At 43.7% G+C, this 27,798-nt stretch overlaps 2 long non-coding RNA genes across 2 annotated transcripts in view; one reads left to right on the forward strand and one right to left on the reverse strand.

The window, feature by feature from the left end:
* Positions 1 to 27,798, forward strand: part of LOC144829406 (uncharacterized) — a 121,704-nt gene that overhangs the window by 39,517 nt on the left and 54,389 nt on the right. Inside the window, exons 2-3 of the long non-coding RNA XR_013610656.1 lie at positions 421 to 465; positions 12,221 to 12,265. This is a non-coding gene — a long non-coding RNA (uncharacterized LOC144829406). The remainder of the gene's footprint in view (positions 1 to 420; positions 466 to 12,220; positions 12,266 to 27,798) is intronic.
* The window catches only part of LOC144829405 (uncharacterized), a 125,656-nt gene that overhangs the window by 35,107 nt on the left and 62,751 nt on the right, over positions 1 to 27,798 (reverse strand). The window contains exon 2 of the long non-coding RNA XR_013610655.1: positions 14,094 to 14,288. This is a non-coding gene — a long non-coding RNA (uncharacterized LOC144829405). The remainder of the gene's footprint in view (positions 1 to 14,093; positions 14,289 to 27,798) is intronic.

Raw genomic sequence — 27,798 nt, forward strand, 5'->3', positions numbered from 1 at the left:
GAAGGAAAATGGATATCAAGAATACCAATAGATAAAGAAATAAAGAAAAGAAAGGTCCCCATCTGCTGACATATGAAAATCGGAATATTTGCGCTAGTAACATCAATGTTTGGTGTAGCTCTCCCAATTTTATGTTCACGTAATTAAGGTAGAATTTAAGGCAAGATTATTTAGCACCCAGTAATGTCAAGCACTTAACAGAGCAAATTCTGTCCTTCCTGGATGTGCATGTTGTCTCTGGGATACAGCTTCTCCTTCTGCAAATTTATGTGAGGTTAGTTATTTAATGCTTTGTTTATGTACAGAACCTTAGATAAATGAGCATAATTACTCATTCCCTTTATGTTTGTCTTTTGTTCTAGTTGTTCATTTATCCACTGTAATTTCTGTACACATTATGTTCGCTTCTGTTAATTTCAGCCAGAATAAGAAGATAAAGTTGAAGAAAATGGTGGAAGTAAACACGTGCCTATGGATTTTATGGAAAATTCTGTTTACAGAGTAGTCCATTAATTTTCTAGAAATGTGATCTACTGTTTAGCAATGGTATGAAAGGAAATGTGTGCTGGCTGAATTAGACAACAATACATCACATTCTGAGTAAGGTTCTCTGCGGATCAGCCACTTTATTATTAGCATGTTTCATACAGAAGCCCTCCTAACTAACACTGCATTCTGATGTCATCTATATAACAGCAGAAAAACAAGCTTTAATAGTGGTGGGCAGAACTCATAGAGTTTCAATGAGTGAAATTCTAAGGAGTTACAGGAAAATTCTGCGAGGTCACGCGGAGTTTAGCTAACATGTAGAAATCGGCATGTGGCGCTACCCAGGATGAGCTTAAGTGTTCGCCCACATAATCCAGACCACACACATTTTGTAGCAGAAAAGCCCACTTTATTCAAGACAGATGAATTCCCATCAAATAACCATTTTATTATAACGATGCAATTTGGCAATTAAAACCGAAACAATTTTTCATCTTAAATTTGCAAATATATATAACATCGCACCAAAACCATCAATATAATTTTCTTGTGTCGCAATACTGAATTAAACTTCCCCAACCTTTTTTTCCTTAAATTCTTCCCCTCATTTGTTCTCAATAAACTCCCCCTAATCCCCCCCACGAAGGACTGGACAAGCCCGCTCTAGACTTATCCTCCCCCGATTTACGCCCTTAAACCTCTGCTAGGGAAATCATGTCTTGCAGTGGCAAAAATAAACTTTCATATAACATTTTCATCTTTTTTTTTTCTTGTCTTTTTAAATTTTTTTTTATAGGGTGGGTGGGTGGGATCTAACGAGAAATGCACCCTGCCGCCTCAGCCTCGCTCGCGCTCTTAAACACCCTGCCTACGCACCTACGAATTCTCGGCGCGCGCCCCTGCCTGACGCTCCCTCAGCCAATCCCCGCATGGCCCGCTCCATGTGCGCGAACATCCCCAGGGGAAGACAGCTCGCGCCGCTCCCCCTGAGGGCCCATCGCCCACATAATCCAGACCACACAAATGTTGTAGCAGAAAAGGCCACTTTATTCAAGACAGATGAATTCCCATCAAATAACCATTTTATAATAACGATGCAATTTGGCAATTAAAACCGAAACCATTTGTCATCTTAAATTTGCAAATATATTTAACATCGCACCAAAACCATCAATATAATTTTCTTGTGTCACAATACTGAATTAAACTTCCCGAACCTTTTTTTCCTTAAATTCTTCCCCTCAATTGTTCTCAATAAACTCCCCCAAACACCCCCCCCCACGAAGGACTGGACTGGAAAAGCCCGCTCTAGACTTATCCTCCCCCGATTTAAGCCACCCAGGAAAACCAAAGAGTTTTCCTGGACCCCCACCCTCCTCTTGAACTTAAGCGATTTATAACTTGGAATTGCACCATAAATTAACATTTAACTCATGAGCCAACATATCCCTTATTTCCATTACGTAATAGGCTATGCCTAAATGCGATAAATGGACTTCGTCCTCTCTAAACAGGTGACCTTCTGTGCTCGTGATATTATCATGAGCAATACATTTGATCTGCATTACTGAACAAAATACTCTCATGGCTCTATTCAGCTTTCTTCTAGCTTTTTCGACTGCTGTGTGACAGCTTGCCTTTTTCCAAGACTGTCTATAAACAAATTCAGTCCAAATGAGGCGAGTGCCCGGCCAATTGTTTTTTAAAACAGCTAAGTCCTATTGCATTTTCTTGATGAGCGTTAAACCAGATAGTTCAACCAAATCATTCTCTCCTAAATGAAGAATTAAATAATCAGGACAACCTCTAACATGAAACAAACCTGTGAGCGTCGGAAGTAAGTCATCCCATTTCATGCCTCCTTTACCCTTCCATACCAACTCATGTCCAGCGCTTGGTATACCGAGTGATCTTCCATAAATTTGTTTCTCAGCAAAAAGAGCCGCCCATTTAACAAAGGAATGACCCACCATCCACGTTTGCTTTTTTAAGGTTGAAGGTGCACCCCGAACATCATTTAAATGGAAAGGCAAAAAATTAACATGCGTCAAAAATTATTACATACCATACTTATTTACGCACATATCGCTTACAACAACTTGATTTCCACCGACCAATACGTTGCAAAACTTCCAAACCCAGTCCCAATATTGATGCTTCCGTAGCTGCCCCAATTCTAAATGAATGCGTGGCGAAATCTTTTGGGTCTTGACCAACTAGCATTAGAGCTTTTCGCAGAACAGCCAAGAGATGAGCACTTGTTATTTTGTTACCATCCATGTGAGTGAAAATAGGGCCCTGCTGAAATGCACCTGAAGAAGAAAACTGTACCCATTCTTGTATTGTATTGTATTGTATTTTAAATTTATAATGCGCACAGCTACCCACTTGGGGTCTCCCGGTGCAAAAACTGAAGGCAGTGGTTATGAGGTCAGAGGATTATCACTGAGGGAAAAGCAGGGTTTTGAGCTTTTTTAAAAATTTTATCAGGGAAGGCTCAAGTTTCAGTGGAGCCGGGAGAGCATTCCACAGTTTGGGGGCAAGGCAGGAGAAGGATCGTCCGCAAATTCTTGCCAGTTTGAAACGTGGAATTAGGAAATTCCCTTGAGAAGAGGATCTAAGAGGACGGGAGGGAGTGTATGATTGGACAATAGACTGGAGGTACGCAGGGGCTAGCCCTTGCTTGATCTTATGCATGAAGCAGAGGGCCTTAAATTTAATTCTGTTTTCGATGCGGAGCCAGTGTAGATCTTTGAGATAGGGGGAAATGGATGATCTCCAGGGAATTTTGCAAAGTAGGCGGCCAGCAGAGTTTTGAACAAGCTGGAGTTTCGTCTGTGTCGCCGCGGTGACTCCAAGGTAAAGTATGTTACCGCAGTCCAGCCGCGCGATGACTAAGGCCTGGACTACCGTACGGCTTGTCGAGTCCGGGAGCATCCAGAGGATTTTGCGGAGCCACCCAAGGATGGAAAAACAGGTGGCTGCCACTCTGACAACCTGGTGTCGCATGGATACTGAGTCATCCAGGACAAAGCCCAGGTTCTGTACCTGTGTAACAGGCAGGGGTAGAGGCCCCATTTCTGGTGGCCAATGTTGGGGGCCCCAGAGGTGTTTATGTTTGCCTAGGATGACTACTTCCGTCTTGTCCCCGTTCAATTTCAGGAGATTGGTCCGCATCCATTCAGCAACTCTGCTGAGCCCCAGTTTGAAAGCAGATGGAGCACCGGTTTTGGCCGGGGAGAGTGAAAAAATTATTTGGGTATCGTCTGCGTATGAGTAAAGGGAAAGACCGGAGTCTTCCACAATGGTAGCCAGGGGCCTCACATAGATGTTAAATAGCATTGGGCTAAGTGAGGACCCCTGAGGCACCCCATGCGCAGACGAACGCATAGAAGAGGCAGAATTAGAGGAGAAGACTTGGAAAGAACGATCACTGAGATAGGAAGAGAGCCAGGCCAATGCAGGTCCGGTCACTCCGGCCGCCTCCACTGCTTTCAAAAGAACAGGGTGTGAAACCGTGTCAAATGCGGCGCTTAAGTCTAAAAGAATAAGCGCCGAGGTTTCACCCTGATCGAGGCGGGAACGTAAGTTCTCAGTAACTCCTAAAAGAGTGGTTTCTGTAGAAAAATGGGTGCGAAACCCGGATTGAGATGGATGTAGGAAGCCTGTTGACTCGATATGGGAGGTAAGGTGAATATTGACATGTCTTTCCAGAATTTTTGAAAATATTGGCAGCAGGGAAATGAGGCGGTAGTTAGAATAGATCTTGGGGTCTGCGCCAGGTTTTTTTAAGAGAGGAATCACCATCGCTCTTTTCCATTCCTCCGGGACTATGGATTCTCGTAAAGAAGAATTAAGGAGATCTTGAATAACCAGAAGTACGTCTGGAGAAAGCTGACGGAGAGTATGGATGGGGATTGGATCCAGTGGAGAACCTGAGCTAACCTTGGCCATACAGTCGCGGAACGAGTTTTGCTGGAGCTGGGGCCATTCTGATATTTGTGTCGTCAGGGGAGGGGAGACGGATATGTCCGGGGTAGTCCGGTCCTGAGGAGTATTAGGAGGGGCTGTGGAAAGTGATTTGTAGATCATGTCTACTTTAGAAATGAAGAAATCTGCAATGTCATTGCATTGGGTCTCTCCCAATGCCGGTGGAGTAAGGGAAGTGTTTGAGCCTGCTAGCTTTTTCACCGTTGAGAATAAGGCTTTCGGCCGGTTGGAGGCGCTATTTATGGACTCCAGAACATAGGAGTCTTTCGTCTTTCTGCAGGCTAGATGGTATTGCCTAAGAGCAGAACGATAGTTTTGTTTGTCATTTAAGGCATAAGTCTTTCTCCAGGATCTTTCTAGCTGTTTGCATTTAGTTTTCATAATTTTCAGATCATTCGTGAACCAAGGCGCTGGAGGGAGATGGACAGTGGGGCGTTTGGAGCTAGGCGGCAGATGCTGGTTGATGTTGGAGGACAACCAGAGATGGACTTCCTGGTTTATTAAAATACATGTTTGTTCGGAAGTAGGGCGGCTAGCAAGTAGCGTAGCGTTGAGTGCAGAAATATTTAGTTTGGACCAGGCTCTATAACTGCTAGTGATGACAGGGAAGGGCATAGGATTGGTGCGCTCTACGGTCAAACTAAAGGAGATGGCAAAATGGTCTGACCAGTCAAGGGGAAGGGCAGGGGTGCTACAATCAAGTGGAATATTAGAGATAATTGGGTCGAGTAAGTGGCCAGCTTGATGAGTTGGACCCAGATTTCTGAGTATCAGGTTAATGGCCTCACAATCAGATAAGAAAGTACTACTGGGGCTATTTTGCGTGTCTTCTAAGTGGAGGTTTAGGTCCCCCAAGATAGTAAAATTAGCTGATTTCAATGCTAGCGGGGCTACTCGTTCGGCAAAAGATGTAAGCCACCGAGTGGGTTTGTCGGGGGGGCGGTAAATGAGTATTCCCGATATTGTCAGTTGGAAAGAGACTGAAAGTTTAAATAAAGCAGCTTCGCAGTCGGGGAAAGGGAGAGCTTCTAATTGACAGGAGTGGGTTGCCTTAAAGATAATCGCAATCCCGCCGCCTTTCCCAGTATCTCAGTCCTGTCTGACTATGACATAGCCTGATGGGAGGGCACTGGCCACATCTGGGCCAGGACTGGCATGAAGCCAGGTTTCGGTCAGGAACAACGCATCTGGTTGGGTGGAGGTGAGGAGGTCAAAGATGTGATCTTTGTTTTTTGGTAGGGATCGACAATTTATACTCCAGAACTTATAGGGTGGGGTCGGAGGGTTTGTAGACAGAGTCTCCTGGTTAAAAGAGAAAGGGCATTGAGGACATTTGACTAAGTCGCTAACTAATGGATCTAGGGGAGGACAAGTAGAGGAGTGACTTTTTAGCTGGTGTAACTCCTCGAGGGAGTAAACGACATGTGTGTGTGAGTTTGGCTCAATTAGGGCAGGATTTGTGGCCGCTGGACGCTCCGGGGCGCAGACGGGCTTGCCTTTGGTGCACCGCCGGCGCGCCCGCTGCGCTCGTCCGCTGCGCCTCCGGGAACGAGGTTCCATTTTATGCAGTGCAGGGTGGGAGGGACGAGCAAGTAATCTGCTCGCCCTCTACCTCACCCAAGATGGCACCGGCAAGGAGTTACTCAGGCCGATGCAGCGCCTGATCGGCTGCTGTTGGCTCTGAGTAGGAGTGCGCGGGGGTCAGTAAGTAAAGGGTGAGTGCTCAGATAATTACAATTTTAAAATTAGAGTGCAAGGTATTTAAAATGCAGAGTGCAAAAGAGCAGTTCTAAAATAGCATAAACACACACCGTTCCCGGCTTCCGCCTCAGGAACCACAAAATACACTTCCTTTGAGCTGCGGCGCTTGTGAAATAATGAGCTTTTATGCAGTGCAGGGTGGGAGGGACGAGCAAGTAATCTGCTCGCCCTCTACCTCATCCAAGATGGCGCCGGCAAGGAGTTACTCAGGCCGATGCAGCGCCTGATCGGCTGCTGTTGGCTCTGAGTAGGAGTGCGCGGGGGTCAGTAAGTAAAGGGTGAGTGCTCAGATAATTACAATTTTAAAATTAGAGTCCAAGATATTTAAAATGCAGAGTGCAAAAGAGCAGGTCTAAAATAGCGTAAACACACACCGTTCCCGGCTTCCGCCTCAGGAACCACAAAATACACTTCCTTCGAGCTGCGGCGCTTGTGAAATAATGAGCTTTTATGCAGTGCAGGGTGGGAGGGACGAGCAAGTAATCTGCTCGCCCTCTACCTCACCCAAGATGGCGCCGGCAAGGAGTTACTCAGGCCGATGCAGCGCCTGATCGGCTGCTGTTGGCTCTGAGTAGGAGTGCGCGGGGGTCATAAGTAAAGGTTGAGTGCTCAGATAATTACAATTTTAAAATTAGAGTCCAAGGTATTTAAAATGCAGAGTGCAAAAGAGCGGTTCTAAAATAGCGTAAACACACACCGTTCCCGTCTTCCGCCTCATGAACCACAAAATACACTTCCTTTGAGCTGCGGCGCTTGTGAAATAATGAGCTTTTATGCAGTGCAGGGTGGGAGGGACGAGCAAGTAATCTGCTCGCCCTCTACCTCACCCAAGATGGCGCCGGCAAGGAGTTACTCAGGCCGATGAAGCCTGATCGGCTGCTGTTGGCTCTGAGTAGGAGTGCGCGGGGGTCAGTAAGTAAAGGTTGAGTGCTCAGATAATTACAATTTTAAAATTAGAGTCCAAGGTACTGAAAAAGGCAGAGTGCAAAAGAGCAGTTCTAAAATAGCGTAAACACACACCTTTCCCGGCTTCCGCCTCAGGAACCACAAAACACACTTCCTTCGAGCCGGGCAGCACTGAGATACACCGCTGCCATTTAGAAAAACCCATATGCCCCTGCCCGGCTGATCGGTTTTTGATTTTGTAAGCCAGATACCTAATTTGTGTCCCACTACTGAAACCTCATCACTGCACAAACCCCTGTCCCCACCCAAACCCAGTACTTCCGATACCCTGAATGTGCCAAAAAACATCCAAATCATTCCAAGTCGGAAACATTATAACAGTAAACTGAAAGCTGCTCCAGAATTTGTTGTAATAACTCAAACGTATTGGAGCACGGAGCTGTTTGGGCCTAACCTTTTCCCTATTCAGGCCTTTCAGCATTTTTCCAACTAAAATGTTGTCAACTGGATCGAAACCCCATAGCAATTGGCCATACAATGACACCCCTGATAATTTTCCCGCAATAGTGGTGTGGGATAAACCTTTATCTATTAACATTAGAATAAAGTCACAAATAAAGGCACCGAATTTCCCTGTGTAAACTGTCTCATGCAAACAATTCTTATGACTAACAAATTCTTCCCATGCTTGTAGATAACTTCTCCTAGTCGAAGGTGCTATGGAATGCTCGACTAGCTGGACGATCCTCAATCCCCTAGGGCCCAAATGTTGTGTGGTACCATCGTTTTGCTGACATCCGCCGCTGGCGCCAATGCACAAAACTTCTGCCAATAAGAACAAGAAAGTGCGTCAGCAATGGAATTGTTGACCCCTGGGTCATGCTTAGCCTTGAAAACCATATTAAACTTAAGACTCAGAAGTATAAACATTCTAAGCAACTGCAGTTCTTTCAAATCCTTAGCCTTTTGGTTGTTCACTAGGTTCACCACTGCCAAATTATCCACATGGAACAAGACAGATCTGTTCCGAAATTCGTGGCCCCATACCAACAAGGCAACAATCAATGGGAACAACTCCAGAAAAGCAATACTTCGTCCCTGTTTCATCCAATGCTCAGGCCAACTTTCCGCGCACCATCTCCCTTCCCAAAACAAACCAAAACCACTTGATCCTGCAGCATCGGAATAAATCTGAATCTGCCAAACAAAGTCATCATCCATAAATTGCAAAGGCACTCCATTGAAACTGTCAAGGAAGCACAACCAAACTCTCAAATCCTTCTTAATGGCCCTACAAATTCGGATTCTATGATGTGGAAGAGAAGCTCCTGATAGCGCCATACCCAAACGCCTACAAAAGGTCCTTCCTGCTCTGACCACTCTGCAAGCGAAATGTAAGTATCCTAAAAGGCACTGTACTTGCCTCAACTCAAGTTTCTTTTTGTCAAGAACCAACAGTAAAAATGATCGAATTTCCTGCAACTTACTAGCTGGGAGGCGCGCTGTCATTTCCAGGGTATCAATCTCTATACCTAAGAAAGTCAGGATTGAACGGGGCCCTTCTGTCTTATCTGGAGCCAAAGGGACTCCTAAAAACTTGGTCAATTCCTGAAATTTATTAAGGGCTGCCATGCAATGACCTGACTGAGCCTGTCCCATGAATAAGAAATTGTCCAAATAATGACAGCTGGCACCTTTGTCACACACTTGTGAAAATATCCACTGAATAAAAGTACTAAATGTTTCAAACAGAGTACACAATGCCGCACAGCCCATTGGTAAAACTCTATCCACATAAAAGTGGCCCTGAAAGAACATCCCAAGTAATTCAAAATCTGAAGGGTGTATGGGCAGTAATCTGAAAGCTGATTGGATGTCACATTTCGCCAGCTCCGCCCCCCTACCGATCTGTGTCACCATTTGAATAGCCTCATCTACTGTGGTGTACGAAACCGAAGTATCTGTCGTTGAGATTAAATCATTGACAGAGCGGCCTTCTGGCCAGGACAGATGCTGTATCATCCTATACTCCACTGCAACTTTTTTTAGGAATCACGCCCAGCGGGGACACCATTAGATTTTCTAGGGGACACTGTTGAAAAGGTCCCGCTATCCTGCCCGCCTAATGAATTGCAGACCCCCTCATATGTCATCGACAAGTGTTCAACTCACTGAGCCTTTCTACCACCTTACGTGCCTCGGTATCCACAATACGCATCTAGGGGCTGCACCACAAATGCCTGTGGCTGCATGCATGGCAACTCGAGAAGACGTTTCCTCGTCGCCATTGCAAGGAAAGTAACACCTGCACAGTTGTTCATTTTCTGAAAAGGCTTCACATAGCTTGAATGAATCCTTGCTACAGCTGTGATGCCATTGAAGCAATCGACTTAAACAACAGGACCTTCTAGTTTGCCAGTGATATATGTATTTATTGATTTGTAGTAGTTAAATAGCGCCAACCTAGCCCTCGGGGCATCCAAGTACTGTACATAAAACTGGAAAAGGAAATGTGAAACTTACATTGTTGAGAGGGTGGAAACGGGGATATAGGAAAACAGTCAGGGAGATAGATTAATGTAGTTAAAGAGCATCACCTAGCGCAGAACAACATTATGCGGTGCAGCCACACAACTTCTTATGACAAGACCACCGTTCGCATGCAGTGAGCCCCCGCAGCATCTCGTGGCGCCTAGGGTCCACAAGGCCTTTCAATACTGAATTCTGTGATGGGGGCCATAAACAGATCCGAGATGTGTGAATGCTGCTTGCTGTGCGGGTGCATTTCGTGGAGCCAAAAAAGTTCGGAAAGGTGTGCTCATTACGATGTGAGATCAATAGTTCATGTTAATATGGGGAGCCATTAAAAAATATTTACTGTGTGGGGGCTTTGATGTGGGCTTTATTCTCTTCACTGAGTGAGATTATTAATGCCACTCGCTCTGTGAGACCATTACAGCTAGTTACACCGTGGGCCTATAACGCTAGTTACATCGTAAGGCCTTTAAAAGGTGAGGTATTCATTTTAGTTACTGTGCTAGGACATTACATTGGGTTATTGAGTGGGCCATTAAATACCATTAGTGAATGGGACAGGTAATGCTAGTTTATGTGAGTGAATATTAATGTACACTTTTTGCCTGCGGGCACTGATGAATTTGCCATGTGCCATTGAGACATATACAACCTGAGATGAGTGATGCAAGTACAGCCTAGGACATGGGTATCTTGTCAGGTTGTAGAGGGACGGATCCATTCCTAATAATTCTCATTGATTTGCATGATCTAATTCAGTGAAACTTATTTGCCTGAAAAAGAAATCGGCATAGATGAGACCTCCTGGACCTATGTTGAACACACCTGATCAAAGACCACTCATGCACTTGCGGGTTGTGACCATGAATGTTACTGCCTTCGCCATTGACGCATGTTGGAATCAGGGGAGAAAACAGTTTAGGAAAATTGATTCCTTTTACTACCTGGTGTAACAGATAATTTGCAGTGTATTCACAGCATCTCTTTCCTTTGAGTTCATCTGAGAGTAAGTGTCACAGGCGGGCAATGCTTTGTCTACTGAGATGTAAGGAAGATGCAAGATCATGCTTATACATCCAAAGTGTTTTAGTTGTTTCAATATTTTTTTCAATTGGCTGTTAGACCTGGCATTCTAGGCCTGATTTCTCCTGACTTTTTGCCTCTACCTCCTGTATTTTTGACTGTGCACTGGATTTCGGGTTTGCTGGTTTAGGTATTATGGGGCTCTTTACCACTGCTTATCAGTGCCAAAGTGCAAGTGCTCCCTGTGTAAACTGTAATTCTGATTGGTTATCCATGATTGGCATGTATGATTTACTGGTACGTCCATAGTAAAGTGCAATGTATGTGCTCAGGGCCTGTAAATCAAATGCTATGAGTGGGCCTGCAGCACTGATTGTACCCCCCACAACAGTAGACCTTAACATTTGTTTCAGATCTACCACTGCAGTGTCTGCATGTGCAGTTTTTAACTGCCATGTCAACCTGGTAACTGCGCTCACTTGCCAGGCCCTAACGTTCCTTTTCCTTACATGTAAGTCACCCCTAAGGTAGACCCAAGGTACCCTTATTGGCAGGATGGAATGCAGGGGCGTAACACAGGCCCCGCAGTGCAGGGGCACCCCCAAGCTCCAGGCCTCCACAACACTTCACCTCGGCCGGCGAGCTCCTGATAGAGTCCGGAGGGGGCCCCTCCAAGTACCTTGCAAGGGGGCCCCCTCAATTTACGTTACGCCACTGAGTGGGTGATTTTGTATTTCAATATTGCTGTAACTTGCATGCTCCAAAACTTAATTTAAAGCAAGTGAAACATTGAACAAACCCACGAAGGATTGTTATTTCTGGTGACCTGCATGCAAAGCCAATAGGTTTAGTTTTAATCTAAAAACACATGCAGACAGGCATGCAAAAATCCTGTTAGAATGTACTATCACATTAAAGCCAGACCGATAAGCTTGAACAATGCTTGACAAGCTTACATGTTTCCATGTACTCCTAATAACCCTATGAGGCTGAAGTCCTTCCCTTTTACAGTGGAAGCATAGTGTGGTTATTGTCATTTGTTTGGATTTTAAAATTGTTCGAACATTCCAAGAGGACGACTACAGATACTATAGTTGAAGGAAAATGGATATCAATAATACCAATAGATAAAGAAATAAAGAAAAGAAAGGTCCCAGTCTGCTGACATATGAAAATAGGAATATTTGCGCTAATAACCTCAATGTTTGGTGTAGCTCTCCCAATTTTATGTTCACGTAATTAAGGTAGAATTGAAGGCGAGATTATTTAGCACCCAGTAATGTCAAGCACTTAACAGAGCAAATTCTGTCCTTCCTGGATGTGCATGTTGTCTCTGGGCTACAGCTTCTCCTTCTGCACATTTATGTGAGGTCAGTTATTTAATGCTTTGTTTATGTACAGAACCTTAAATAAATGAGCATAATTACTCATTCCCTTTATGTTTGTCTTTTGTTCTAATTGTTCATTTATCCACTGTCATTTCTGTACACATTATGTTCGCTTCTGTTAATTTCAGCCAGAATAAGAAGATAAAGTTGAAGAAAATGGTGGAAGTAAACACGTGCGTATGGATTTTATGGAAAATTCTGTTTACAGAGTAGTCCATTAATTTTCTAGAAATGCGATCTACTGTTTATCAATGGTATAAAAGGAAATATGTGCTGGCTAAATTAGACAACAATACTTCACATTCTGAGTAAGGTTCTCTGCGGATCAGCCACTTTATTATTAGCATGCTTCATACAGAAGCACTCCTAACTAACACTGATTTCTTATGTCTTCGATATAAGAGCAGAAAAACAAGCTTTAATAGTGGTGGGCTGAACTCATAGAGTTTCAATGAGTGAAATTCTAAGGAGTCACATAAAAATTCTGCAGATCACGCGGAGTTTAGCTAACAGGTAGAAATCGGAATGTGGCGCTACCCAGGATGAGTTTAAGTGTTCGCCCACATAATCCAGACCACAGAAAAGGCCACTTCATTCAAGACAGATGAATTCCCATCAAATAACCATTTTATTATAACGATGCAATTTGGCAATTAAAACCGAAACCATTTGTCATCTTAAATTTGCAAATATATATAACATCGCACCAAAACCATCAATATAATTTTCTTGTGTCGCAATACTGAATTAAACTTCCCCAACCTTTTTTTTCTTAAATTCTTCCCCTCAATTGTTCTCAATAAACTCCCCCTAACCCGCCCCCACGAAGGACTGGACAAGCCCGCTCTAGACTTATCCTCCCCCGATTAACGCCCTTAAACCTCTGCTAGGGAAATCATGTCTTGCAGTGGCAAAAATAAACTTTCATATAACATTTTCATCTTTTGTATCTTGTCTTTTTTTTTATTTTTTTTTATAGGGTGGGTGGGTGGGATCTAACAAGAAATGCACCCTGCCGCCTCAGCCTCGCTCGCGCTCTTAAACACCCTGCCTACGGACCTACGAATTCTCAGCGCGCGCCCCTGCCTGACGCTCCCTCAGCCAATCCCCGCATTGCCGCTCCATGTGCGCGAACATCCCCAGGGGGAGACAGCTCGCGCCGCTCCCCCTGAGGGCCCATCGCCCACATAATCCATACCACACAACTTTTGTAGCAGAAAAGGCCACTTTATTCAACACAGATGAATTCCCATCAAATAACCATTTTATAATAACAATGCAATTTGGTAATTAAAACCGAAACCATTTGTCATCTTAAATTTGCAAATATATATAACATTGCACCAAAACCATCAATATAATTTTCTTGTGTCACAATACTGAATTAAACTTCCCCAACCTTTTTTTCCTTAAATTCTTCCCCTCAATTGTTCTCAATAAACTCCCCCAACCCACCCCTCCCCCACGAAGGACTGGACAAGCCCGCTCTAGACTTATCCACCCCCGATTTACGCAACCCAGGAAAACCAAAGAGTTTTCCTGGACCACCACCCTCCTCTTGAACTTAAGCGATTTATAACTTGGAATTGCACCATAAATTACCATTTAACTCATGAGCCAACATATCCCTTATTTCCATTACGTAATAGGCTACGCCTAAATGCGATAAATGGACTCCGTCCTCTCTAAACAGGTGACCTTCTGTGCTCGTGATATTATCATGAGCAATACATTTGATCCGCATTACTGAACAAAATACTCTCATGGCTCTATTCAGCTTTCTTCTCGCTTTTTCGACTGCTGTGTGACACCTTGCCTTTCTCCAAGACTGTCTATTAACAAATTCAGTCCAAATGAGGCGAGTGCCCGGCCAATTGTTTTTTAAAACAGCAAAGTCCAATAGCATTTTCTTGATGAGCGTTAAACCAGATAGTTCAACCAAATCATTCTCTCCTAAATGAAGAATTAAATAATCAGGACAACCTCTAACATGAAACAAACCTGTGAGCGTCGGAAATAAGTCATCCCATTTCATGCCTCCTTTACACTTCCATACCAACTCATGTCCAGCGCTGGGTATACCGAGTGATCTTCCAATAATTTGTTTCTCAGCAAAAAGAGCCGCCCATTTAACAAAGGAATGACCCACCATCCACGTTTGCTTTTTTAAGGTTGAAGGTGCACCCCGAACATCACCTAAATGGAAAGGCAAAAAATTAACATGGGGCAAAAATAATACATAACATACTTATTTACGCACATATCGCTTACATCAACTTGATTTACACCGACCAATACGTTGCAAAACTTCCAAACCCAGTCCCAATCTTGATGCTTCCGTAGCTGCCCCAATTCTAAACTAATGCGTGGCGAAATCTTTTGGGTCTTGACCAAGTAGCATTAGAGCTTTTCGCAGAACAGCCAAGAGATGAGCACTTGTTATTTTGTTACCATCCATGTGAGTGAAAATAGGGCCCTGCTGAAATGCACCTGAAGAAGAAAACTGTACCCATTCTTGAACTGGGCAGCACTGAGATACACCGCTGCCATTTAGGAAAACCCATATGCCCCTGCCCAGCTGATCGTTTTTTGATTTTTTAAGCCAGATACCTAATTTGTGTCCCACTACTGAAACCTCATCACTGCACAAACCCCTGTCCCCACCCAAACCCAGTACTTCCAGTACCCTGAATGCGCCAAAAAACATCCAAATCATTCCAAGTCGGAAACGTTCCCTTTCCCAAACATTATAACAGCAAACTGAAAGCAGCTCCAGAATTTGTTGTAATAACTCAAACGTAATAGGAGCACGGAGCTGCTTGGGCCTAACCTTTTCCCTATTCAGCCCTTTCAGCATTTTTCCAACTAAAATGTTGTCAACTGGATCGAAAACCCATAGCAATTGGCCATAAAATGACACACCTGATAATTTTCCCGCAATAGTGGTGTGGGATAAACCTTTATCTATTAACATTAGAACAAAGTCACAAATAAATGCACCACATTTCCCTGTGTAAACTGTCTCATGCAAACAATTCTTATAACTCAAAAATTCTTCCCATGCTTGTAGATAACTTCTCCTAGACGAAGGTGCTATGGAATGCTCGACTAGCTGGACGATCCTCAATCCCCTACGGCCCAAATGTTGTGTGGTACCATCGTTTTGCGGACGTCCGCCCCTGGCGCCAATGCACAAAACTTCTGCCAATGAGAACGAGAAAGTACGTCAGCAATGGAATTGTTGACCCCTGGGTCATGCTTAGCCTTGAAAACCATATTAAACTTAAGACTCAGAAGCATAAACATTCTAAGCAACTACAGTTCTTTCAAATTCTTAGCCTTTTGGTTGTTCACTAGGTTCACCACTGCCAAATTATCCACATGGAACAAGACAGATCTGTTCCGAAATTCATAGCCCCATACCAACAAGGCAACAATCAATGGGAACAACTCCAGAAAAGCAATACTTCGTCCCTGTTTCATCCAATGCTCAGGCCAACTTTCCGCGCACCATCTCCCTTCCCAAAACAAACCAAAACCACTTCATCCTGCAGCATCGGAATAAATCTGAATCTGCCAAACAAAGTCATCATCCACAAATTGCAAAGGTACTCCATTGAAACTGTCAATGAAGCACAACCAAACTCTCGAATCCTCCTTAATGGCCCTACAAATTCAGATTCTATGATGTGGAAGAGAAGCTCCTGATAGCGCCATACCCAAACGCCTACAAAAGGTCCTTCCTGCTCTGACCACTCTGCAAGCGAAATTTAAGTACCCTAAAAGGCGCTGTACTTGCCTCAACTCAAGTTTCTTTTTGTCAAGCACCAACAGTAAAAATGATTGAATTTCCTGCAACTTACTAGCTGGGAGGCGCGCTGTCATTTCCAGGGTATCAATCTCTATACCTAAGAAAGTCAGGATTGAACCGGGCCCTTCTGTCTTATCTGGAGCCAAAGGGACTCCTAAAAACTTGGTCAATTCCTGAAATTTATTAAGAAAAAAACACAGTTGATGGACAGAATGTAGAACAATGTCATACATTCACCCCAGTACAGAGATCTGGGCCTAAATCCATCGTTTTTTTGCACTCCACACCACCCTGGGTTAGACACTGGCTATATGCAAATCAGCTCTGACCCTGTGCCTCATGGGAACAGTCCAGTCCGAACTACCAAGCCATGTCTTTCCCAGACCGGAATCAAGCATCCAAGGACCGGTTTCTGGCTATCAGCCTGGATAGCTTGACTCCAGTGGTGTGGAGAGCCTGGGACTCACGTCTGAGCATACCCAGTCCACTCGGGGTGAAAATTGCAAAAAACACAGTTGATGGACAGAATGTAGAACAATGTCATACATTCATCCCAGTACAGAGATCTGGGCCTAAATCTATCGTTTTTTTGCACTCCACACCACCCTGGGTTAGACACTGGCTATATGCAAATCAGCTCTGACCCTGTGCCTCATGGGAACAGTCCAGTCCGAACTACCAAGCCATGTCTTTCCCAGACCGGAATCAAGCATCCAAGGACCGGTTTCTGGCTATCAGCCTTCATCAGCCTGGATAGCTTGACTCCAGTGGTGTGGAGAGCCTGGGACTCACTTCTGAGCATACCCAGTCCACTCGGGGTGAAAATTGCAAAAAACACAGTTGATGGACAGAATGTAGAACAATGTCATACATTCACCCCAGTACAGAGATCTGGGCCTAAATCCATCGTTTTTTTGCACTCCACACCACCCTGGGTTAGACACTGGCTATATGCAAATCAGCTCTGACCCTGTGCCTCATGGGAACAGTCCAGTCCGAACTACCAAGCCATGTCTTTCCCAGACCGGAATCAAGCATCCAAGGACCGGTTTCTGGCTTTCAGCCTTCATCAGCCTGGATAGCTTGACTCCAGTGGTGTGGAGAGCCTGGGACTCACGTCTGAGCATACCCAGTCCACTCGGGGTGAAAATTGCAAAAAACACAGTTGATGGACAGAATGTAGAACAATGTCATACATTCACCCCAGTACAGAGATCTGGGCCTAAATCCATCGTTTTTTTGCACTCCACACCACCCTGGGTTAAACACTGGCTATATGCAAATCAGCTCTGACCCTGTGCCTCATGGGAACAGTCTAGTCCAAACTACCAAGCCACGTCTTTCCCAGACCGGAATCAAGCATCCAAGGACCGGTTTCTGGCTATCAGCCTTCATCAGCCTGGATAGCTTGACTCCAGTGGTGTGGAGAGCCTGGGACTCACGTCTGAGCATACCCAGTCCACTCGGGGTGAAAATTGCAAAATACAGAGTTGATGGACAGAATGTAGACCAATGTCATACATTCACCCCAGTACAGAGATCTGGGCCTAAATCCATCGTTTTTTTGCACTCCACACCACCCTGGGTTAGACACTGGCTATATGCAAATCAGCTCTGACCCTGTGCGTCATGGGAACAGTCCAGTCCGAACTACCAAGCCATGTCTTTCCCAGACCGGAATCAAGCATCCAAGGACCGGTTTCTGGCTATCAGCCTTCATCAGCCTGGATAGCTTGACTCCAGTGGTGTGGAGAGCCTGGGACTCACGTCTGAGCATACCCAGTCCACTCGGGGTGAAAATTGCAAAAAACACAGTTGATGGACAGAATGTAGAAGAATGTCATACATTCACCCCAGTACAGAGATCTGGGCCTAAATCCATCATTTGTTTGCACTCCACACCACCCTGGGTTAGACAATGGCTATATGCAAATCAGCTCTGACCCTGTGCCTCATGGGAACAGTCCAGTACGAACTACCAAGCCATGTCTTTCCCAGACCGGAATCAAGCATCCAAGGACCGGTTTCTGGCTATCAGCCTTCATCAGCCTGGATAGCTTGACTCCAGTGGTGTGGAGAGCCTGGGACTCACGTCTGAGCATACCCAGTCCACTCGGGGTGAAAATTGCAAAAAACACAGTTGATGGACAGAATGTAGAACAATGTCATACATTCACCCCAGTACAGAGATCTGGGCCTAAATCCATCGTTTTGTTTGCACTCCACACCACCCTGGGTTAGACACTGGCTATATGCAAATCAGCTCTGACCCTGGGCCTCATGGGAACTGTCCAGTCCGAACTACCAAGCCATGTCTTTCCCAGACCGGAATCAAGCATCCAAGGACCGGTTTCTGGCTATCAGCCTTCATCAGCCTGGATAACTTGACTCCAGTGGTGTGGAGAGCCTGGGACTCATGTCTGAGCATACCCAGTCCACTCGGGGTGAAAATTGCAAAAAACACAGTTGATGGACAGAATGTAGAACAATGTCATACATTCACCCCAGTACAGAGATCTGAGCCTAAATCCATCGTTTTTTTGCACTCCACACCACCCTGGGTTAGACACTGGCTATATGCAAATCAGCTCTGACCCTGTGCGTCATGGGAACAGTCCAGTCCGAACTACCAAGCCATGTCTTGTCATGTATTCCTATAGGTTCTGAATCAATCCCCCTATTCCTGACCCTATTCTGGTTAAACTAACTATCAAGTTAACTAACAGTCAGCCCATGAGGCAAGAAAAGCCCCCATGATGCAGATACCGTTATCTGACGCAGTCACACTACGGCACAGGAACGTGTTATCTGATTAGGTCATAACGCTTGAGATCTAATTAGACAAGCGACATTCCTCCAGCCCCTGATAAGGCATACGACGTTCTCATAACAAATCAAACCTATGACAACCTGGAAAATCCGTGCGGCCATTGTTTTGATTTCACAGAGAACTTCAGTAAAAGAATGTGCTAACGAGCAAGTCGTATGACATCTTTATTGACGTATCTATGTCCATCCTTACGTCAATCTCGGCACCTTTAAGGTATAAATATTGCCGATCTTGCCCTATGCAAACACACGCGTGGTGACGAGACGGAGCAGCCATACTTGCCGAAGCCCAGAAGCAGAGCAGACCCCGCTGGCAGCAGCCCCGCCTTCCTGACGCGCTGAGAGACGCGCTGCTATCTCCTACCGAGAGACCCAGCACCGGCGCTTTCGGGCAGCCCTCGCAGGCAGCCTGGAATATCGAGACCAGAGAAAGAGATACCATTCCTCATTCATCCTAACTTCCAGGTACAGAACTGAATAACCCCTCACAGAGAATTCTTTAGTTATTCACTTGGCAAAAACAAACTTAACTTAAACTGTAACTTTCTATTCCCGCCCACGCATTAGACTTAGGTCAGGTACACGGGGTAGGCGTATTTAGAAACACCAGTTGAGTACGTTTAGTCAAATGTATATGTGTATGTAAATATATTTTAATCATTTTAAACATCATATGGCTCAGAAACCATATCAATGTTTTTACAGTATTATTTTATACTATTGCTTTTAATGTATGCACTTTACTTAACTATAAGTATTGCAATAATATCGATCCATTTCTCTTGTACGAGAAAAGAGACTGATCAATAAATAACACCTTTTATTGAACACGCCCGTCTCTTCCTTTTCTCTACAATCTGATGAGACTAAGAATGCACGTACTGACTGAGTAAAATAATTGCCTTGTGCTCACACGACTCTGGAGATACACTCTTGATTAGGGGAGAGCAAAGTTGTCATGTTCTATGGTTGTCAGAAACTAAATCCCTTCTTGTCTAATCAGGGGAGTTAATTCTTTCCTGAACATTCGAGAAAGTTTCTAGCGAACTCTGAGCTACGCTGGCAAACCCAAAACTTAAGTCTAGTATCGACAGTAGTAGACCTAGTTAACGTCTGGCATAGGCCTTTACTGCTGTAGGTATTATTCCAATGCGCAGAGCCTATTGGGAAGATAGGAACTACACTACATGGCGCCCAACGCGTTTGGAAAGGGCGATAAAACTAACGTAAGACATTTAGAGTAACTCAGTCGTGCTTTCTCACTCAGACCCCTTTTCCCAAATACTCCAAAGACGTCTGGAGTGGGTGAAAGGTAATATCCTCCAAAACCTCGCAGGAGGGAACTCCTATGTAAGGTTCTTGGTTTAGTCAACGTTGAAGGATACACTGTTCCAAAATATTGTGCATCTAATCTCTGTTTCCATAAGAAACCTGATCTGCAAACAAAAAGAATAACCTTTCTAACAGTAAAATGTCAGAAAGTGATGACGAAAGAGAGGCAGTTAGATTAGCAGCTGAAATAGTAGCAGCTGATACTGCAGCACTAGATGCGGACGGGGATATAATACTTATCCCGGTCGCCAAAAGGAAATCTATAACGTTAAAACTTATAGAAAATGGACTGACACCTAGAGGTGGCACAGTCATATTCGTAATTGAGGCACACGAATATCGGCAGACAGAGGTATACTATACATGGATACATTTTCCAGCAGCAAATGCTGTAACAAAGTACTTCCACTATTACAAAATAGAGGTTCCACCCGACATTTACACTCCTTTCGAGGAGGTGGAAGTACCACTCAAATTCCAAGAGCATTTGCTCTTATTTGATGGCGCCCTAATACATAATAATCACATCACCAGGCTCGGTCCTTTAGGTAGACAAGGAGCAACGTGGCCGGTCTTAGCCGGATACACACCACACCCAGACATCGAAGGAATGTCTACAGGAGAGCTGTTAATACAGCTAAAACAATTACTAAAAATTCATAGACAATTAGTCCAGTATGTAATGCGGACTTCAACAATTCAGCCAGCGATTAAACTTCCACAGCTGACCCCTCACCAGGGGAACACAAATAAAATCACACCACAGAACATCCAATCCTGCCTAGGTAAAGTTCCGGCTAAACGGGAACAGATACCATTCTGGTTGGCACAGAAAATCACCCAAATAGAGGCGGTGTTTCCTGACACCACCCCGCTAGAAAAACACAGGATTCTGACTATATGTCTCCCAATGGGAATCGCACCACACATAGAAGACTGGGACACTTGGGGTACAGTCTTTGCTTCAATCTACACAAAAACGCACGGTGTTCCATCCATTTCGGTAATACCAGATGTGCTAAAACAAATTCAAGATGAATACGGTCCAGAACCAGCTTTAACTCTTGGTATGAAATTACTGAAAGACTTCAAGCAGGTCTCGGCTATATTATTAGCCAATATAAAAGGTGAAGCAGCAAACGTGGCGATCCGCCAGAGGTTAAAAGAGACAGATATAGCAGACCAACCAGCTGAAATTGCCAGAATCATAGAAAAATCTTATGAAGAACTAGGTAGAGATAGTTTAGGTGGAATACCAGTAAAACCGCAACTGACTGAAAGTCCAGAAAAAATATTTTTTAATAATAATTCACCAAAAAAGAACTGGGATGGAAACAAACAATCCAATCCAAAAGAAAAGAAATTCCAGTCCCGAGGAAGGTCTCCTAGGCGAAGGGAGAAATCTCCGAACCAGAGACACAGGTCACCCCAGAGTGACCCCTCTGGGAAAAGATATAACCTTAGAAATAGGGATAATATTAAAAAACCTGATAGATATCAAGACATTGATACACGTCCCTCTCAATCTTTTCAGACTTCCTCGCAGAAATCGGAAAGAAGAGGACGATCAGAACAAAGAGAAGAGCACGTCAAGTCCAAAGACAAGGAACCTGCTCAACAAAAAAAGAAATTACAATTTCCAAAAAAGAAGGTAGCCAGTATCAAGGTAGTTAACAATGCCGAGAATACTGAGGACACAACTGAAAAACGGAGAGTGGGCTCAGACAATGCTAGACAGCGCAGCAGAAGTGAGCATAGCTCGCAAAGTCCTTATGAATCATCTGGAGACAGTGGACACGAATGAATATCTTCAAGTGGAAACTGCAGACACCAGAGTTAGCAAACCCCACAAGATATACGAGATAACATTACGTATAGAGGGAGATAAGACTAGGAAAATAAGGGGACTATTTTGGGATAACCTCTCCAAGGGTTATGACATCCTTCTAGCTGAAAAAGACTGGCCACCAGAGTTTGTCAGGGAGTGCCCTCATGGCGAAGAAGTAATTATGCCTGCCTTCTCGAATCAAATCCCGATTCATAAAAAATACACACTTGCTAGAAAGTGGGCAGTGGCCTTAGCACCTGCTTTATATAAAAATCATGTAGGATGGGATGAGGATTCTCCTCCTCACAAAATCCAGTTAAAATCACAACCTACTGCACAAAGGCAGTACCCAATTAAGCAAGAAGCTAAAAAACAGGTAAATGAAATACTAGATCAGCTAGAATACCAGGGGGTGATTGAAACTTGCACCTCACAAATGAACAATCCTTTGTTTCCGGTCTCCAAACCAGACAACTCATATCGTCTAGTTTTGGATTACCGACACCTTAACACATGTTGCAAAACCTTTGCAGTGCAAAACTCACACAGTGCTGCACTAATGAATAACATAGTGCGCAAAAAATACAAAACAACCTTGGACATCTCCAATGGATTCTTTTGTCAAAACATAGCACCAGAGAGCAGATATTTAACTGCATTCTCAGTAATTGGCACTCAAAAGCAATTCTGTCGGTTAGCCCAGGGGTACAAGAACAGCCCGGGGGTATTCTCAGCGAGAGTAACAGAATTACTGCAACTATATGATGATGAAGCATTATCTTATGTCGATGGCATTTACTTAACAGACGATGACTTGGATACTCACTTGAAAAGAGTGAACACCATAATACTTGGGTTCGCAGCAGAGGGTTACAAATTCAACTTTAAAAAATCCAGAATTGCCCATTTAACGGTCTTCTACGTAGGATATGAATTATCAAGTATAGCCTGGTTGACAATTTTCTAAAGAACTAGAAGAATTAAAAAATCTAAAATATGAAAAGACGTATCCTCTGCCAATCGACATTCTGCCTCTAAGACATTACGCCTGTGTAATCTATACAGACGGACATGCTCAACCCTCCGTTTGGGGAGAACATGCATACAACCCCACATGTGAGATTACAAAAAAAGTGTGGCGCGGAGGTAAACTAAGACCTCTATTAACAAAATCACACTCAGTAGAAACTAATTCAGAACTACAAACTGAAATAATAGCATTGAAGATGGCGCTAGATAATGCGGATCGCGAATTCCCGACACTTATAGTGTCAGATTCATATTACTGCGTCAAATCATATAACAAGGATTTGCAGACATGGATTCAGAACGGTTACAAAGATGACACAGATGCACCAATAAAGCAGAAATTGCTCTGGGAACAAATAGCTCTTTTACAAAAAGAACTACCAAAGACTCACGTGACACACTCACTGAGTCATCAGCGTGATGGCGTTCACGTTGTAGGGAATTCATTGGCTGAAACAGCCGCAGCGGCAGCCACTAAATCGGCTCCCGTAGTTCGAAAAAAGCGTACATTAAAATACATTGACGGTGAAACAGTGCTGGCGGTGAAAACGTCATCAAAAGGCGACTGCTCAGCGTTACCGATCAACTATCCACTCAATTATACATACATAATCGATGCAAACTCCGTCCCTTTTGCTCGAATCCCTGGAGTGGGGGATAGAGTGATTCCAAACATGGACAGGAGAAGCTTGTTAATCGCAGACGCACATATGGGCGAGGGTCTCAGACACCTCAAACTGAAAGATTCTCTGGAAGAATTACAATCACGGTACTGGTGGCCAGGCATGAGCCTGCATTACACCATATTTGTAAAAAACTGCCCAAACTGCAACAGAGATCGCAGTGGGGAGAGAAACAGTTTAATACCTCGTGGTATCAAGGCAGATAATATGACCAATAAAAAGCAGGGCTTGCGATTAACATATACAGGCTAGTTTCCACTTATAATGTAGATCACCAGCACTCGGCTGACGTCCGGACTGTTATACAAAGATTTGCGAGTCTAAATGGCATATACGCGAAGAGCATGCTACGTTCGACCATTGTTTTCACTCAAGCCCACCAGCCTGGGGGGAAACATGGCCGAATGAGCACAGTCCAGCGGGAATCTTCTCACTTCCTTCCTGAGGGTACGGGATGGTGAAAGAAAAAACCAAGGCAGAAAGCAATCTATAATGGAAAGGATATTAGGTTCGGGAGCTGGGTGGGTCAAACATCTAATAAGTGTCCAACGTAGTCTAAATAACTTGCCAAGAAATTCTCTGAAGGGATTCAGTCCGTACGAATTATTATTTGGAACTAGAATGATCATCTCTGACCTCGACAGTCAGACTTCAGTGGTTAAAGAAAAAAGCTTTGATGTCAAAGACCGTTTGGCTATTTTGCAGGACTTAAACAAAACAAGAACAGACCTGAGCAACATACAGTTGAAACAACAGCCAACAACCACTGAAGAATCACCACCTGTCCCAGCAAGACCTGTCTGGATTCCAAAAGTCGGGGATCTAGTCAGGGAGAAGATCGCGGTAAAGAAGGAATTTGGGCCTTCTTACAGAAAAGCAGTTCCTGTCTTGTCTGTCAACGGGACAAGATCAGTTGTACTACCGCCACTTGCTGGTAAAAAGGAGAACCGAGTTGTATCCATCGACCTGGTAAAACCACAACATGTGGCCGATAACAAACAGTAGGCCAAGTGGACTCCCAATAAGTAGCAGAACACCAAGGTTTGCTACCAGTACAGAGGTCCTAACAAAGAGGCTCATCACATTCGAAACGCCTACAGAAGAACAACAAGGACTATGCAACAATGCAATAGAACTCAGACCTCTGAAAACCCAAATAAAAACATTTAGCAGAGACACACCAATCTATAATGAAGTACCAGGTGACAATTCAAGAAACAAAAATACTGAACCAATTGGAACAATTGACAGAACTGCATCCGGCTACTTCATCAACTTCGATGATTCCTCTGAAAGCCTCAGTGAATCAAAGACACAGCCATCATCAAAATCCTTTAAAGACAAAGCTAAGGAACTTTTGAACCAACTGAAAGAAACATAGCTGATTTCTCCATGGATTGAATTTTGGGTGGGTTTTGGTGCATTTATCCTCATACTTTGGCTCATCATGGTATTAACTTTGGGACGCTTCATTGAGGGAAAATATGCTAAAATGGACACAGCAAGTCAGAACATCAACTTGGTCCTCAAACCACACACATCTTCACACGTCGAGAAAAGAGAACTTTCTTCAGCCAACTTCACAGCCAATCCTATACCTGGTGGGGTAGCCTGGGACAACACTGACTATGAAATTTATGGTCCGGTCGAGATCCTGAAATATCCACACCAAATCAAGATCTCCTTGAGTGACTTTGCAAAACCAAACTCATTTGCTGATGGTTGGGACTTCGAAAGCATTAATAACATGATGTCTGACTTAGTAATGTCTGCTAAATTTACAAAACATGATTATTTGCAAGGTTCTACAAATTATGATAGTATGTATTGCTATAACCACTATGGTAACCATTTTTTACATAAATCTGCACAACCTAGAAATGTTTTAAATTATAATCAATGGGAACATTGTGCAACACCTCCAAAAGGGAGCTCAAGAACCGTTTACGACAAATATTCATATTTTTCAGGTTTTAACACAAGTAATGCTGAAACATTTTATTTTAAATTGTCAAACAAGACAGGGATGAAAACCATGATAACCAACACAAAGTTGATATATTCAGATTCATTCTTCGAAGAAATGAATACTTTAGGGTTTAATTATTGGGACAAAAATGTTGATTTGAAAAGTGTTTGGGGTACAAAAGAATGGCAAGTACAGGGTTTAGAAGCTTTGTTTAGAGCTTGCATGATCCCAGAACAAATGATATTTTTAAATGACACTGTTCAACAAACCACCTGTCTTGGCCTAGCCAAAATCAAAGATTTAAATAAACCGTCTATTCCAAAGCCAACAATGTTTAGCAATAGCTCTGATACGGATGAAGAAATAGACGTAAACCATATATTAAACCAAAACAGAACACATCCTGATTGGAAACAATGGTTGATCTGGCCCACAGATACAAATAACTGTCAAGACAGATTCCTGAATAAAACACAGGGGTTCAAAATGACCAGGCCAGACCCTAGATATCCCCAAAGACATCACCCAGGGATAATAACAACCTACAGTGTGGGCAAATTATGCCTTCAGTGGCTACAAACTTCCACACTGCCTGAAATTAAGCAACACCTAACTTTACTTACTGATGGTGCTGACTTGCGTGATTTCATAATGGGACCACGCAAACAGCGTCAAAAGCGTTTCATAGCAGCCTCTGTATATGCAGCATACAATGAGGCCTGGAAGGTTAATCAAATTGAAACAGCAGAGAGAATACGGGAAATTGACCGTATTAATTTGGAAAAATCACTTTCTGTAGTGGACAATGGGTTAATGACTCTGTCCTCCAGAATTTTTTCATTGGACAGCATTGTGTCTTCAGCAATCGATATATTATCGCAAGACTTACTGTTATTACAACATGGTCAGTCACAATTGCGTTCTATTGTACAGCTTGGCTGGACGTTACAAAATCTGCGTTCAGGCTACGTGCCTTGGCGTTTAATCAACACAACGTCACTATTCCAAATCTTTAACCTTACTGATAGACAAATCGGTATGGCGCAAAAGGGTGCTGATTATACAATCTTGAGCATTGAAAAACTAGAAAGATTACCAATGACAATGTCAGAACGACCTGTCAGTGAATGGATAATCCACGGAATCATAAATATTCCAATCTCAACCTTCAGGTTTCAATACTGCCAAAAATATATACAGGCTGGCATGTACGAGAAATTGGGGAAGGGGTACCTTAAAACAACTTGGAACCTGCCCTATTCACATGCATGTGTCAGTAATAAAGGACAGAAAGTGTTTCTTAGTGGCAACAATTGTGCTATGTCACTAAGCGGCACGCTTCTGTGTAACGGAATTAGTTTGCATGGAGCCTGTGAAGGGAATTCATACAACCTTTCATGTCACCAGCAAGGCGCACCTGCAACTGAAATAGAACCATTCTTTCAAAGACTCTATAATGGGAGTTACATTCTTATTGTAGACCGCAAATGTTGTAGTCTTATGCCCGGGACTCCTTATCTAGTCACTACGACTGCGAAGGTCAAGTGCTGTGGACGTTCTTTGTTCCCCAGCTCCTTTCCAGACAGGGAGGCAAGGGCATGGCCCAGTTTGAAAATTACTTCTATTCGAATAGATACTTTAAGCAGAATGAAAACAGTGCTTCTTCAGACGCCTACAAGGCTCTCGTCATCAAAAGAAACGTATGATCTACAAGTCGCAAGGACGACTGCAGAGATACATACATTATTATCAACTAATTCCCCCGTACATTTCGCGGAAATCCTGAGCGAAATCTTAAATATTTCTGATACCACTGGGGTCTCAAAGGTATTTAAGACAGTATTTTCGATGGCATTAACACCATTCAAAGCCATACTGGGTATTTTTCCAGATTTCGTCCATTCGATTTTTGGCGGACTTCCCCTGATCCTGGGACTAATTGCAGGAATCCTATTCTTAGTCCTTATTTTTCGTTATGGCAACCCATGTCACAGATCAAACTCTCGCGACAATGGAAGATACAATCCTAGCCATTGGATACCGGGACCGGATATCAAAAATCCTGGGGCTCTCCCGGCTTAGAGACCTGAACATGACTTGGTTTCTATAATTTCGACCAATGTGGCAAAGATGTGTTTTACCTGTATTGAGATGTCTGCTATGCGGAGAAGAATGCGTGTTAGACACCTGTCTGACGCTACAATCGGATGCGCCAGTGGATGCAG

The sequence above is a fragment of the Lissotriton helveticus genome, chromosome 4_1 (assembly GCF_964261635.1).
Source record: "Lissotriton helveticus chromosome 4_1, aLisHel1.1, whole genome shotgun sequence".
NCBI classification, from domain to species: Eukaryota; Metazoa; Chordata; class Amphibia; order Caudata; family Salamandridae; genus Lissotriton; species Lissotriton helveticus.